This window comes from Chamaea fasciata, unplaced genomic scaffold (genome assembly GCF_029207755.1).
Source record: "Chamaea fasciata isolate MVZ Bird 193981 ecotype frontalis unplaced genomic scaffold, bChaFas1.0.hap1 SCAF_7, whole genome shotgun sequence".
Classification (NCBI taxonomy): Eukaryota; Metazoa; Chordata; class Aves; order Passeriformes; family Sylviidae; genus Chamaea; species Chamaea fasciata.
Window position 1 is genome coordinate 2490058 of NW_027094092.1, and position 16412 is coordinate 2506469.

Sequence of the window (16412 nt, forward strand, 5' to 3'; positions counted from 1 at the left end):
TGTGCATTAACAAAAAATACATTTCATCAAGACTCCAGTGGAAAAAATGTACTACTATTTAAAACCTATTCTTTCTTTTGATCAATAGAGTCTTGACTCTTCAAAATTAATAAAAGCAATAAACTGGATAAGCATAAGATGTCCAGAAATAACTCTATTTTATGTAATAGCTCTTGTAAAAAAAGGAAGAAGAACCCCAAAAGACACAAACTCAAACAGATTGAACATCAGCCACAACATAATTTAAAATGTCTGATGAGAAATTGGTTAATTACTTCTCTGAGTTTATTTTCTGCTTTAAACCATGAAGTCAATTTGATGATATAATACATAGTTTAGTAATATTAAATATCTCTTCAGAACAGAGTCTCTTTCTTTGACACTAGAACACAATGTCTTACCAATTAAATAAGACTGTTTAACAGTGAAGAGGAGGAAGAATTTCTTGAGTATACTGTAGGGGGCATCCCTTGTGTTAGTTCTGTAATCTATATAAATTTCCGAAACATTTGACACCTCCATCGGTATCTGCTGAAGAATCAGAAGAAACCCAAGAATAAAGTAACACAGGCAAGGAGTGAAACAAGTACTGCTCTCATGCAGCCTGTTCCAGCCTGTTACCATTTTCAATTTTTCTTCCATTCCAGGGTGGCTGAAACAAAGATTAAAAATCAAGGAGGGAAGAAAATGCAATTTCTGCCATCCAAAAACTTGCAATTTCAGAAATGCTATTCATCACAAAAACAATGGTTTCCTCCACGACTAAGGTTGTTTCTCATGAACTCCAATTTGAAAAGAAGTTTCCTTTTGAAATAATAAAGTGTTCAGAGGTGAAGCCTTAGCATAGACTGCTTGGCTTAGGTTGGAACGGTTAAAGGTAACACCAGATGGAAACACACTGACCTGCTGGGCTCTGAACCTGAAGGACATTTTATTTCTTTCCCACAGATTTGTTGCAAGAGTAAAGAAGCGGGCTGCAGTTAGGGAAAACCCCTCTGAACATTCCTTAGCTTAATGCCAACAGACACACGGATGCAGCAGGCTGAACTCATGCCTGACACAGTGTTCTTGGCTACTCTTCTGACTGAGTGTGGTCTCTGGATTCTCTTATGAATTTTGTCTACGTAAAAACTAATAAAAATGTCTCTACTTTGTTACAGCACCATCATAAAAGACTGAATGTACAGGTATATCCTGAATTACGACACTGCAGATGATCATTTCACAATCTGTGACAATCCACTGAAGTTCCCAGACTTCTGAACACACAGCATGTTGTTGAAGCTGTTTACAAGTTCTCACTTTGTAGATGCCCCAATTTTTGATATCAATCTGCAAGCTTTCTTAGAGATTTTTGGGGGAAGGAGGGGCTTTACCCTCTTTGATGTGTGATTACTTCTGAAACACTTCAGCACATTTGCATTTTGTTTCCCCAGGTAATCTCACAAACTTGCTTGTTAAAATCAAACCTGGGGAAAAGCAAACACATTCCAACCAGAAGATTTAATGAAACAAGTAGTAGGAGAGCTAAATGGAGGCACACTGGTTCTGGCGCACTGGGAAGAACTATCAAATCCATCTCTAATATCAAATACTCTGCCTAGGGAGACATTACACAGTAAAAATGCGTCCATCTATTTGGGAAGAAAGATGTGAGATTATGAGAGATTAAAAGGGATCAAAAAAGGGATTTGCTTTCAAGAGAAAGAAAAAAAGGAGATCACAACGTTCAGAGTATCACATAATGGGCACTTTTACACAGAAATAAAAGCAAAATGCTGAGTTAAAAGCTCAGAGCCTTTGAACAGAATATCTAAAGTAGACTTTTTATTTTTAAAGTGAGAATTCGAAACAATAGAAGCAATTAAACACTGTAAAATGTGAAAGGGAATCTACTAAAGGATTCAGTCACATTTTCTTTACTAATCATTACCCCCGCTTATGGAATATGCACCCCACTATAGGTAATTTTAAGCAGGTCTTATAACAGTAAACAAAGCCACCTAAAATCCACCCAGCTTTTCACAGTAATATGTCTCATTTGGAAAGCCAAAAAATATAAATGTGAGCACTGGTATCCTAAGAGGAGACAGTGCATGACACATGGAAAGACAAATGCACTGGGCTTTCTACAGTCTAAAAATGAAAGAATGAGAGAAGGTTTCAAATTAAGAAATTAGCAAACCTCTCTGTGGGACTTAAATAGAAAAGAATGTTACAGATGCAGGAAAGGGAAGTGTTTAAAATCAGGCTGTATATAAAACTCAGTGATAGAAAGACTAGGAGAATATTGCCCAGCAAAGCTGTGATTGTCCATTTGCAGAGCAAACCAGATTTCTGTCATAAATGTGTAAGAATAGCTCATCTCACCCTAGAGAAAAGGAATAAGTCACATGGTTCCTTGATGTCTTTTCTGGACCTATTTCGCCAAAGACCACACAACACAGGGATTCTTACCATCTTTTACTACCCTTCTGCAGAGTTTTCATAAGCCAGGGTCTGACAGATTCTGCCAACACAAGGCCTGAAATGGAACTGGCATTTATGTTACATTAAACTAGCCAAAATACCGAATAAATTACTTAACCCTGGGTCCCCATGCAATGGACAGTGAAATCTTCCCTTTACCACCTGAGGCACAGATAGAACTACAGAATTTTGAGCACAGCAAATCCACATGCTGTCAAGACAATGCTCCTACACTGAGAATACCTACTATTCCCTTTTGTTGGAGAGGAAGTTTTGGAGCTCAGTGTAGCCCCATGTTTTAAGCACTGGAGATAGCATTGATTATACCAGCTCTGGGTAATGCTCCATCTTCTGCCTCCACCAACATCACCCTTGATCAGGACAAAAAAGGTCTCTAAACCATGAGTAATGCTTTCCTCACATCTGGCAAACATCCCATGGGGAGTCTGTCATTAAAATAACAGCTGTCCCATAAGGATGGCATCTGATTTATCAATCCAGTTACATTTTATTTCTGATCCTACTTACTCTTGTTCTTCCTCTCATCCTCTGCAAACTTTTCTCTAGTACCACAATGTACAGTAGTGGGATTCGGGTTTGTTTTCCTAATCTTTGCAATTTATTTAATCTACCTAGAAACGCGTGAAATTTATGCATAATAGAAATCACAGATGGGGACTAATACTGTTGCTTCATTGAGAATATAAAAAAAAAAAAAAATGAGCTAGGTTAATTAGATCCAGATACGATTATGGCATGAGTATTGAAAATTTTGATGCAGTCAGATTCAGGATCATTTAACTCAGGCCAAGTGGAATGTATCTACAACACAGGGGAAATGTGAGTCACTGTGCTGCAGCACTAGGCAACACAAGCTATTAATCTAGCACCTAAAGAGCTGAGAATATTTAACAGAGTTTAGGTTTACTCAGTGGAGGCTGATGATTGGAATCGCTACTACTGAATGGAGGACCTTAAGTGCCCTCCACCTCCTCCAATATTCTCGATGCAATTTAGGTTTTTGCAGCCTCCTCACTGTAATTCTATGGATATATATTTGTGTTCAAGACTATGTCAGAGTAGACCTAATACCATTTCTTCTGCAGTGCAGATTCCAGGGTAAGATTTTGAAATGCAGACCATTATTATCTCTTGGGATCCCAAGATATTCCATCCCAATTCTATTTAAATTACACTGAAAGAAAAATGTCCACTAATTTCAATGAGAACCACATGATAAAGTCTTCATCAAGAGCTGAACAAAGTCCTACAAAGACTTTTACAGAAGCCAAATAGTCTGACTCGTGTAATGTCCTACTGGAGCAAATATAATTACTTAAATGTATTTTTATAAACATAATGACTTGCAGAATTGCATATACTTCTACTAAGACACAAAAAATGCAGCAGCTTTTACAGTCAGATTGGAATTTCAGGTGTGTATTAGTATTTTTTATCTTAAGCCTTTGTCACAGACTAAGGAAATTGGAATACTGAAAAATTTCCTCCTTAAAACCAGCACCAGTCCTATTGTGATCATCGGATATCTAAATGCCATAACAGTCTGCAGCAAATTTCTGGAAGCTGGAACAGGCAGATGGATATAAAATTATTAAAAGCAATAAAGGCCGGCAGAGTAAGCTATCTGATATATTTATCTTAAAATAATACATGCTTTGCACAGATTTGATTTTAGAAACTCTTCTGTACATTTTCTAGAACAAATAATCTCTAACTTTGTATTGTGCTAGTATGCAGAGCAGCTTGAGGAAAATAAACAGAAGCTTGTTTCTCAGAGATAAGTTATGCCTAACATTGGTTGCATTTATATAATTGTCAGAACATATTCTTCAAATCTGAATATGTTCTGTTTTCATTAGTCATGTAGAAGGAAAAAGGAAGCAAGTGTGGAACAATTCTTACAGCTTTCTCTTCCAACCCCTCACTCCCTTAAAGCACACATAAACAAATCCAGTTCTTGGAATGCATTTGCAAATATATGAGATTGCCTCTTCCAATATTTTTCATGAAACTACACTTTTTGTTAGACATTTCACACTGTACTGCACTTGTAATTATTTATCCTGTCTGCGTTCAGAATGTAAACTAATAACACGTCTGTTTTGGCCTATCAGATATCATAGGGTGCTTGCTCTGCTCAATAAATTAAATGCAGTTGAGCCAAATGCTAATGGCTGATTAGGCTCACATTTCACAATTTATTGAAACAAATAGAATCAGAAGGAAAATACAAACAAATTAATTTTACTTCTAAAACCAGCAAGTCTTTACAGATGTAGCAAAAAGCTATGGTAATACAAATAGCATAATTAAACTATAGGTGGAAAGTCTGATATTACATTCAATTATTTGAAGGTGTACCAAGCCTGGAACGGAGGCTGTAATTTTGACAAATTTTGATACCAGTTATTTTCATTAATTATTCAATAGCAAGCTTCATTAGGCTTTTTGGAAGTTAAAAGGAAAAAAAAAGAAAAGAAAAAGAAAGACAACAACAAAACCTCAGAAAAAAAAGAAAAAAGGGATTTACACTAAATCACATTTTGCTTCTTGTAGTGAGATAGCTACACTGGATCACTCTGTCTGCCTGTTGAGATTGATTGATCCTGCATTTAAGGTTGTTAAACTTTATAATTCATTTTCAATGAGCTGGGGATAGAACCTTAATTGCCAAAGCAACAAACCTTGGAACTCTTCACAGTCAATATGAAATTTGCAAGGATGGGACTGGTTTGTCAGCATGAAGTCTTTCACAGAGGAGAGCCACACGACTTCCTCCAGTCAGAACAAGGCGATAAATACATTTCAATTAAAACCAAGCAAACAAAGAAAAAAAAATAGAGAATTGGAAATAAAGGAAATCAAAATGATGGGCATATAGAAAAAATAGACACAAACAAAAGAAAAAAAAAAACAAAACCTCTCAGAGGCCTGTCAAAAGCAGAGAGAAGAACTATACTACAGGGTCAGCATGTACTTAGGCATTGTTGTTTTGATTGATCTGAAACAATGGTGACCAATTAAGTGACTTTCCAGAGAATCACTGAATGCCAGAGGCTTGGAGTGCTTCTGGAAGTCGTGTTGTCATCCGTTTGCCCAAGCAGGGCCACCTAGAAAAGGCTGAACAGCACCATGTCCAGCTTTGTAGTATCTTCAAGGATGGAGACTCCACAACCTCTTGAGGAAACCTATGCCAGTTCTCAGCCACCGTCTTTTCAAATTAAAATTTCAAATTAATGCGCAGGAATCTTTCTTATTGACAGTATTGTTGACATTGCTTTGTGTGAATGAACAGGAAATGTTTCTTTACAAAAGATAAATTATATTAAAAAAACCCCCATGTTCCAAAACATTCCCACTTGCAATCAAAGTTTTTAATATTTATAGAAAAATTGATGTCATCATTTTTTCCTGAATTACTACCTTAAAGTCAGAATTCCCATTAAAAAAAGCTTTGACTGTCATTGAATCAGAGAACGCCTCTGGATGTTGGGGTAACGGGAATATGAATTTTCAATTAATAATGCATTTTTAAAATTTGTTAAAAGGTTAAATAGCAAATTGCTCATTAAGAGGCCACAGGAAAAGAAGAAAAAAGTTCACAGGAAACATTCTGATCACCTCTAGTGCAAGACAAGGACACTCTCTTTACAACTCAGGCCCACAATTCTCATGGCACCTCCTCTCCAGGCAGGGTGCTCACATCCTACGATAAGGACTTTTCAAGGGGTGAGAGTGGCCATTGGTTCAGTTTGGGTTCTCTTCCTTATTTCTTCATGGTCAGAGTAATTTCCATCATTTCCTCTCTAATCTCTCAGTCCCTTTACCATATTGGAAATAGTCTAACCCAAATGGTTTAGTCTCTTAATAGACAGTCTCCATGAAGAACATCTGTGAAGGTTTGGCTTTGGCCCACAGTCTGTTAATTTTGTGCCCTACTGGAAGACTATTGGGAGTCTCTTATTCCCACAAATACAGAGAATATTTCAGTTTTTATTGATATTGTGTCCTTTAGGTTAGCACACTGAAAATATGTGCTAGGGATTGTATTTTCACAAGTTTTCTACTTCTGATAAAACATGTGCGTGTCTATTTTCTCAAAATTCATGTTCAGTTTCAAATGCATGGAAGAAAAAGGGGTTTTTTCCAACTTTGACAAGGAATAGTTTATCTTGTAACAATACAGTAACAGAAAAACCCTAATATTTTTCTCCTGTTTCTCTGATCTGCATCTCAAATTGAGTAACTGTCAAAAAATCATTTCACCCAATATCACACCCCACTTAAGTTGCAGTAGCCATCTAACTTCATTGTACTCCTTTTCTGCTGCTAAAAGAAAGGTTTGTTTAACCTAATCCTCTCATCTTTGAATCATGACAGGATATCAAATCTCAAACCAGTCAGTTGAAAACCTGAAATAATTTATAATTGGATATGCTTCTCTGCATACATCATTTTCTCCTCAGAGATCAAGGAAAGGCAGGCAGAAAGCCAGCCTTGTTTCTAACCAATTATGCCCAAACTAACAGAACTCAAATGACTCTCTATGGAGCACATACGTAGCTCTGTTGGGTTTCTTACATATATTTCTGGGGTGAAGAAGACAGAATACTTTGTAACAGGAACTTAATATTATCAGCTTAACATTTCCTAAAATATTGGCGCATGTTCTTGCAAAACCAACAAAGTCATAAAGATGTCAACAAAAAACACTATTTCTTAAAACAAGCTTATCTTCAGCCATTGTGTTACTTTCAAAGAAGAAGTGTGACAATAATAAGCTGAAAATTTTACTAGAAATCAGCTGGGAAGTGCGATTAGGCAGTTACAGGAAATTTTCCCATAAAACTGGAATGTAAAAAAAGGTTTTCTTTAAAGAAAATTAAAAAGAGAGAGAGAGGAAATAAACAGACCAACATACATGAAATTACCCAGACTAAATGTAACCTGGTTTGTGTTTAGAAAGGTCAGAAAGGGCTTTCTAGCTTTAATGGCAGCCGAAGGAGAAGAAAAAAAGTAGGAGAGGGAATTTCAAGCTAGTCAGCCTTTAACTGGACAGGTCACACCCAGAACATTTCTGCGCCTCACATGGGTGTTACAGTTCCCCTCCAGCACTGGGCCCTCCTGTAAAACAGAGGGAAGAGAACCAATTCAACTGATGGTCCCTTCTCTGTTCTGAAGGGCCTGATCTGGCCTTACACAGGCACACGTCCTTAGCCAAGCATCCATCCATTCCACCCCACCTGGAGTATTCCTTGATAGCAACACCGTTTTCATACCTCCAGCTATAGGTAATGTCATGCCTTTGAAGCATAAAAATGCTGGAGAGGTATCCATACTTTAGGACAAAAAAAATCATTCCTGCAGATCTCTTAGGGCAGAACTGACACTACTCAGATGTTCTGGGTGTTAATCAGCAAGGTCTCAATGGAATTCTAAAACTTAAAAATGGGAAGACAGAAAAAACCCTGAACCTACGACATCAGCAGTTATGTCACTGAGGAGGGACAGTTTTCACATTTTTTCATCCAAAATGCTTAAACTCAGAAGTATTCCACTGCTAACTTACAGCAGACTTGTTTAAGTAATATTCCAATTATAGAAACCTCCCTTTCTAACCTAGGAATGGCTTCATACCTTCCTGCTTCACTGAGTTTAAGATTCCCTTGGTTGTAAAGATTTCTCTAAGCTGCTTCTCTTCATGAGCAATAAACTGCAGTGAAATCATTTCTCTGCAGTATTTTCTCAGTGAAAAGGTCCACAAATTGATTTTTCACCCTTTGCCCTCCCTTTCAAGATACAAATTCAAATATAAATAAGGCAGACTATCACTGACAGTATATACATCCTTTCCCTCAGTGACTTTATAAAAAGGAAACACACACAAAGTATTAGATGTGCATTAATAATAAAACCTACATGAAGAACTTAGAGAAACATTGTGAGCTTTCATAAAATTTCAAATAAAACCTCTCCAAATCTTGAGCAATACCCCACTTTACTAAATTGGGAAGATTGGAAGTATTTCCTCCCCCTGAAAACGATGGAAGGAGTTAGATCTTCTGTTCTATGGGAATCCCAAACAACAAAACATATTACAACTTTATTGTTAACATTGTGAGATTTTTACAAATCTTCTTGCTCTATGCATATTCCATACTCAAAATACTTCATCCTGCCCCTATATATATATATTACAGGAAAGAGTGCAAGCTTGGAGAAAACCAGGGCATAAATCCAGGGGAAAACTATTAAAACGCTTCATAAATTTAACGAAATCCCTTGAATGGCACCTTGAAATGAAGCCCACAGGTAGAGTACATTCCCTCAAGAAAAAGTACCTGTAACTGTCAGTTGCATTCTGCTGAACTTCCTGACTGCAACCTGGAGAGCTGAAAAAATCTGGTAAATGAAATGCCTATTTTTAAGCTAAACAGCTATGAAAACAAAATGCTTGGAGATATTTTCAACATACACGACATCTTTCTTCACAAATAGAACTATTTGTACTCAAAAGCAAAAGCCAGCACATTTAGTTATGGATGACTGGCATCAGATACTTTATTTTAAAGTAAATGCAAAATGCAAATCAAATTTCTATGTTATTACGCATAAGACTTTTATAGCATAAAAGACATCTCAATTTTATATAGCTCTGAGCATCATCCTAGCAAAGGCAAGTTGGAAATGGGCACTCTGTGCCCACTAACTTCGCTCTCACTGTGGTTTTGGCCAGGTCATTCTCCCTTGAAGAGTGACTGAACCCGCTTGCAAAAAATGAGGTCCGAATAAACAAATATTTGACATTGCAGAGAATCGGTGTGACTTAGTGTAGCACTTGAAAAGCCATTTCCAGTTCTGGAGCATTTAGCAAGTGCTAAGCCCCATTCTTGTCTTGTTCAGGACACGAAGGAGTGACCCGCAGTACTTGAGAAATATGTGAGGCCACAACTGTGGGCACACACTGTTTCAAAAAGATCGTGTGCCATAAATAACTATAAGTGGCACTTTGCATCTTAACGATCTCCTCTTTTTCCACCTGATATTCTGAATGGTGCCTTGTCTAAAAGAGCATGTATTTGTAACTAGGAGTTTGCTGAAATACCTTCCAGCTGCAGCAGCCTGACGTGGTCTGAGTTCGACCAACTTACAATGTGACAACTTATTAAGCTGAAATACACTAGTCATTTCAAACAAACATTCAATTATATGAGCCAAAGATTGGGTTCTATGAGGGTTTTTTTTTTTTTCAAGATTGAGCATTTGCATATTTATTAATCTTAGATCAGAACTTAGAGCTCTGTCTGAACTCCAAGCTGTCAGTCCTTTGATACACAGTAAAGAGCTCTTTGGTCTCTTCACTCTTTGAACTGCAAAAGCAAAACTGAAGATTTCACTGGGATAATTCCTTCCTCTCTTCTTTGAGATTAGAAAGTTATTCCAAAACTTGCCTTTTTTTTAAAAAACCCCTTATTTCTCTTTAAAGCTACCATACATTTAATCAAGAAAATGTTTGAATGCTGATTCCCCTTGAAAAACCTCTCCCAGTAGAGAAATACCATAAGAAAAAACCCCCATTAAATATTTTTCATTGTGAATTAGGAAAATTACCGCAACTGTATCAGCTGTCTTTCAAAAAATCCTACAGCTTGTGGGGATACATACCCTTTCTGGCACATGAATCAATAAATACAGAATTCCAAAATGGAAAGATTATACAGTGTTCCTTTCATAGACTATCAAATTAATATTGTGATACTCACTTGCCTACCACCAAATTCTATTTTGACGTTTCCTTGTTATTAAATGTTGACAGTGTTCCAGAGAGCAATCCAAATTCTTGCAACTGCTTTCAAAAGTTTAAGGACTCCATAGTGCACTGAGGCTCTCAAAAGGCTGTCTGATTTCCACATTTCACATTCTTTATAACACATTTAGTATTCCTTTAGTTTTGGCACAAGATTCTGATGGGAATAGCAAACACACACATGGAGGAGCTTTGCACACACTTCCCTTCGCTTTGCTAGTGCACTGCCTCATTCAGATTTCTCTTTTCCTGGCAAACCCCAGTAGCCAAACCTATATCCTATTAATAAATTCACTGTGGTATTTCTGCAATATCATTGGATGCCAGTAATTACCCAATCTACAGCAGGAGGTGTCTTAAAATACCGTGAGCCCCACTGGTATCTAATCATTTACCTGGAGCCAAATTCTGCTGTTAAACCCATGAAAACATTTTCCCAGTACTAATTTTCACCATACTAATTTTCATTTACTTCCTATGGCAAATAACCAAGCTGCTGATCTTTACTTCCACTCCCCACTATCAATTATTTTGACTCCAGGACACCAAAGGCTGTGATTTAGAGGCAAGTGGAGCGTATCAGAAACATGCGGAAAACCTGTTTTTAAAGCATGTGTTCACACCAATACTCTATACTCAAGCATTATTTTAATCAGGTGTAAAAAACAGAAAAAGAAGGCGGTTTGTTTGACCAATTAGAATTAACCAACACTTTTCAGATATTGAAGGATAGTTGCTGTACATGAAAAAGTTTGCAAAGCAGACCTTATTCCTCAATATAGGTAATTGTTATGGGAAAATTGCTAATTTCAGGGAAATACTGCACTTCTACAAAGTGCAGACCAAGAAAAATGATGTTATATTAATTAGCTATAGGATAAAATATGAATTATTTACCAAGCTTGATTCACCTGCATAATTCTTAAGAGCCAAGCATGCAAATCAGATCAGATAATTCCACACAATCATATGATTACTAATTTCATATCCAGTTACTTCATCAGTGTCTGTAATTGCATTATTTAGAGCTACAGATTTGATAATATTCTTGTTTACATATTTTACAGACAGCTAGTACATTTCTGGAGTCTAAGTAGAGACTCAATATAGAATTTTATCCCCCAATTTCTGTACGTCAGATATAAAGATAAGGCCATATGCTCATAACACAGGTTTTCATCTAACTGTAGAAGAATATCTTCAATTTCCATCTTTCTCTGGTTCAGAATGCATAAACTGTACTGTGTTACAAACCAGAGGGATTTTTTCAATGGCAGAAAACATGTTTCAATTTTTGTTTGATAGAGGGTGGACAGCAAATGCAGAGTAGCCTTTTGCTTAAATCCTAACCATTGCTACCATTAAGCCTTAAGTAATGATCAAATTGCTGCTGCTGCTATACTTGACAGATTCAGGTAGAAACTTAAGAAAACTCTATTCAATATTCAGAATTTCTACTGATGGTTTTCTTCAACACACTGTTCTAATTTGCAGTTTCTATGACTACTGGAGCAGCACTAATTTCTTCAAATTAAAAGCAAACACAATTCAATTTTTACGTTTAAACAAAAATAGGCACAATTTCCTTTGAAAGTTGTTCCAGCAGATAGAGCACATATACATCTGCACATATATCTCCATTTTAATGCAAAAACACAGCCATATGTATTCAATTTCAAAGCTTTGACAAAGCAGAGAAAAGCACAATCAATTTCAGCAGTGTATTTTTCATGCAACATTAGGAAATTTTAGTCAGTAGCGAAGGAATTGTACTTTTGTCTTTTAAAAATATTCACCACAAACCATGTGAATTTCTTTGGTTAGATGAAAGAAAACAATGAAAAAGAGCAGTGTAAATACTGTGTTTCTTTGTCAAAGAGTTTCCTATACATCCTATATGATTATGAGGCCTAGGATCTTTTTTTTCCCCTGTATACTTACACCTGTTATTTAATTTGAACTCCCTGAATCTAACAAAGAGAAGCATGAATATCTATACAGCTGTTGTAAGATTAGGACTCAGGGTATTGATTTCAGTGGTACCAGTCACACATTTGAGTCCATCCTTCTCCCTCTAGTAATCCCATTGTCTCAGTATTCCTTTGTGTTCATTTTTTTTTTCTTGAAAAGCCCTTCAGAGGGAGCAGGAAATACAGAAAACATCTTGTCAGGCACAGTGGAAGGAATGTTGTCATTTTTTTCAGTTGTGTAGCTATGTGGAGACAGCCTTTCTTAGCTTTCTTGGCTGTCCCAAGGACGGGAAACATGAAGGCCAGTCATCCCAAAAGAATACAGTCATATCAGGTTTGGAATCACTGTTCCACACAATGGAACACTTCAACCACTTGTTCTGAAATCAATCCTAAGACAGGTCTGAGAGAGCTAAAAAAAAAAAAAAATTTGAAAATTTTAAGAGCAGATAACAATAACCACATTGGTTGGGAAACAAAGAAAAGAAAAACTCATACATTACGAGAACTTGTACATACACTTAAGGCCTTCCATCTGCATTAATGGTAAATGCTTCAGACCAAGTAGGCTAAATTCTATCTATTTTTGGCAAAATTAATATAAAACTCCTCTGCCTTACATTCTTCTCCCTCTGCCATCTCTCCATCATTTAATATCCAAAACCTGTATGATTATGGTCCGCCTTTTCCTCTCATGCGCTTCTTCCCAGCTGATGATGGTGAGATAGCATTAAATTGATTATTTTTTCTCTGTCTGCTTTGATGGGCAGAAAACTCGATGAGTGCATTGGAGCATTCTCTCCACTTTATCACATCCATCCACCAGTCTTATTCGAACCAAAATGGAAAAACAGCATTTAGCAAGAACCGTCCATAAAGTCTCAACCCTTCTGTAGCTGCCTGGAGAAGAAACTCTCTGCAACTGATATCTGTAATCACAGTGTGAATCACCACAGCCTCCACAAACACTGATGTATTTTTTCAAAGCACAAATAGAAGAAAGAGCTTAATCAATGAAATGTCTGTATTTTTACAGATTATCAAATTATGCTGTCATCAAGAACAATCAAAATATGTAAGTATATCTGGACATGAAGACTCAGTTAATGTGGCCATTAAGACTTAAATATCAATCCTTTTTCCCTGAGTAATTAATACAAGCCATAGCAAAATCCACATTTTTCAAACCGCTTATATTGAGCTTCTGAGCCTCAATCCAGCAAACATCTGTTTACAACAGTGGAATTGCCTCATTGATTTTAGGTACACACATTAAATATCTTTTGTTGGATTGGAAACTTGTAACTTACTTTTTTCAGCAAAATCCCTTTCATTGGTTACCAAATAGCTCTTGGATCTGACAGTTCTTTGGAGAATGAGTCAGATAAGGGTTATCACTTGCTCTGGGGAAGAAGGCTGCTGGGTTTGCTGGTGTGCCATGTAATACATGAACCCAGTTAACACCATCCTGATTACGTTTCCAGGATACACACAAACATTTTGTTAGCATGGGCTTATCTCTGGCTCAAGGCCTAATGTATAATTAAGGCTCGAGGCTAGAAATGGAAGAGCTGTCTTTGAGCATTGCAATAGAAACACAAGTAATAAGAAATCTCGACAAATATAAAATACAAGAACTTGTCAGGAAATAATGGCATGCAGTAAAGCATGTGATTTGTTTATATAACAGCTAATGAAAGGTTTTATACAGCAAAGTCCCTTCCTCAGGAACCAAAAATAATAAAACTTAGTACTGATTAGAATTTGCCACCTTAGAAATCTAAATAAATTCATGTGGAAAGCACATGATTAATTAGAGTCAAAAATAACTACATATTTAATTTCTGAGATCCATCTATTAAAGGTGATGTTACACTTTATGCTAAACAAATCCTTAAATTCTCCTAATTTCATTAAAAACTTAATACTGGAATTTCACAGGCAGGGAAAAACCCATGATTGTTCAGGAGACGCAAAGACAAAAATTGAAACTCAAGAAAGAAAACAGTAAAAGGAATTGTGAAATTAAACAGCCAAATGGTTTACATTAGGATAAACAATTTTGCCCAGTGAGGACTCAAAACTGGAGATGACTTTCAGTTGGCACAAAAGTTGTTCTAAATATATTTCAAGAGCATCAAGTGTCTCCTGTGAAATTTTGCTCCCATGTGGCAGAACTTCATCTAAATCCCAGCATCATGGGCGAGCATCCAGTGCTCCCGACTCCAAGTGCTGAACCATGTGTGTTTTTGATGTTTCCCTGCAATGGGAGATGAATACCAGAAACAACCTCATGCCAAGACATCCTGCAAATACGGAGGATTCTTCCTTCCACCACCCCTTGACCCACTTCACTGGCAGAAGCAACAAGATGGGGATTTACCAGAGCTCCACACCACAGTGCTGACTCTGGTAGATTTTATGGAAATTGGACACTTCACCACAGATCCCTTTGTAAATTGGCCATTACAGCACCACAGAGCTTTTACACAGCCACAGGTGAGTCCCAGGTCTCTGTGATAAGAGGATACAAGGTCGTTGCCAGCTTCACTTTGGAAAACGAGACTTGAACTCAGTTATTTCCATGCTTTAACCTTAAACACCTGACGGCCACAGGGTTCAGTGTTTGCATACACTGCTACACATCTTAAAATTAATACAGAATTTTGTGGCAGACAATTAAATCAAGAAAAATCATCTCACTGGTAGAGAAGAAAATACAAAGCATCCTCAGAATTCCAGCTTCCTAATCTTATCAAGCTTTTCTTATAAAGAAGTCCAGAAAGTCTGTTTTAATCTATTTTCTTAATTGTTCCAGCAAAGAAAAACTGGATGAAAACTGTTATCTAGACTGCCATTACAAATCTGGATTCAGAAAAATTCATCCAGCTTATCTAGTTCTACTGAAACATTTATTATTGTTCTGGACATAGGAAAAAGAATTTCTGATTAAGGGAGTTCTCATGAGAAAGTAGTACAGACAGCAGAAAGATCTTGAAAATCCAAAACACAGATTATAATCCTGCACAGCCAATTCATAAACTGATAAAGCCATTCCCACCTGAAACTGTATTTCAACAGTCCAAAGGGGTTATCTACTCCTTTTGAATAAACCAGCATGCAAAACTAACTAGGCAATGATGGTAGTGGGATTATGCCATTTTGAACTATTAAATAGGAGAAAATAAGAATCCATTCAACTGCAGTAGACAAAAATTATTGCTAGTCCGCTTAAGACAAGATCTAATTCAAAATCTAAAATTCACAAGAGCTTGCTGCTACCACAACTAATTTAATTTCTGTAATCTCTCAGATTCTGCAAACTGAGTAAACCTAGATGTGACAAGGTTTCTTGCAAGCTAGATTACAACCATCAGCTACATTGCAATCTCTTAGAACCTCCTTATGATGCTTGTTTTTATGCTATGATCATGCTTGCTGCTTGCATTATCCTCTGTATTCTGAAGCCTGTGTCCTTTACATGTGTGTCAGAGACAAACGTTCCAGTACTAGTGACCTTGATGAGGTGCAGGGCAAAATGCTCAGCAAATTCCACATAATATTGACAGCTGGAGACCAACAGGTTCACTCCTTAATGAATTATTCCAGTACCAGTGATATATCAAACCCAATCTGCTTGCTGTTTTTGGTTCAAGACTCCCTTCCTTGGCTACCTCAGTTACAGAGTGACTGAAGCAGATCATGTTTATTGTTTTGATGAAAAAGTTGGAAACTGAAGGCAGGAACATAGAAAAGAAAAATGGAACTTCAGTTGAAATGCTTTCATTTCCATTTCACACACTGATCACATTACCGCCCCTGTTATGTGGCTTTTTCTACTTTTTCTCACCTTTCTTCTTTAATTTCTGTGGTCTGATTGCCTAAATAGCTATTTTGGACAAGACTTAGTGTTTTCTAGCTTCTCTTTCCAGGAGTGTTTTCTGCAAAATTAATGAAGAAAAAGCAGTGTGGTGCAATCATAACACACGCACAAGGGGAAACAAAGACCAAATGACAAATCCTTGAACTTAAGGAATCCACAAATCCCTGCCCAGGTTTCCTTCTTAATGTCATTGAAGACTAAATTATACTAGAGCTGAGAAATTCCAAACTGTTCCCACTATCACTTAGTTGAAGAGAGACAA

General features: G+C 36.8%; 1 long non-coding RNA gene across 2 annotated transcripts in view; it reads right to left on the reverse strand.

The window, feature by feature from the left end:
- Positions 1–16412, reverse strand: part of LOC136291658 (uncharacterized) — a 52957-nt gene that overhangs the window by 21700 nt on the left and 14845 nt on the right. The window contains exon 4 of one of the 2 annotated variants that reach the window (XR_010721643.1): positions 10981–12679. The exons of the other annotated variant lie outside the window; for it this stretch is intronic. This is a non-coding gene — a long non-coding RNA (uncharacterized lncRNA). Of the gene's footprint in view, positions 1–10980; positions 12680–16412 lie in introns of those variants that run through there. 2 annotated transcript variants of the gene reach the window in all.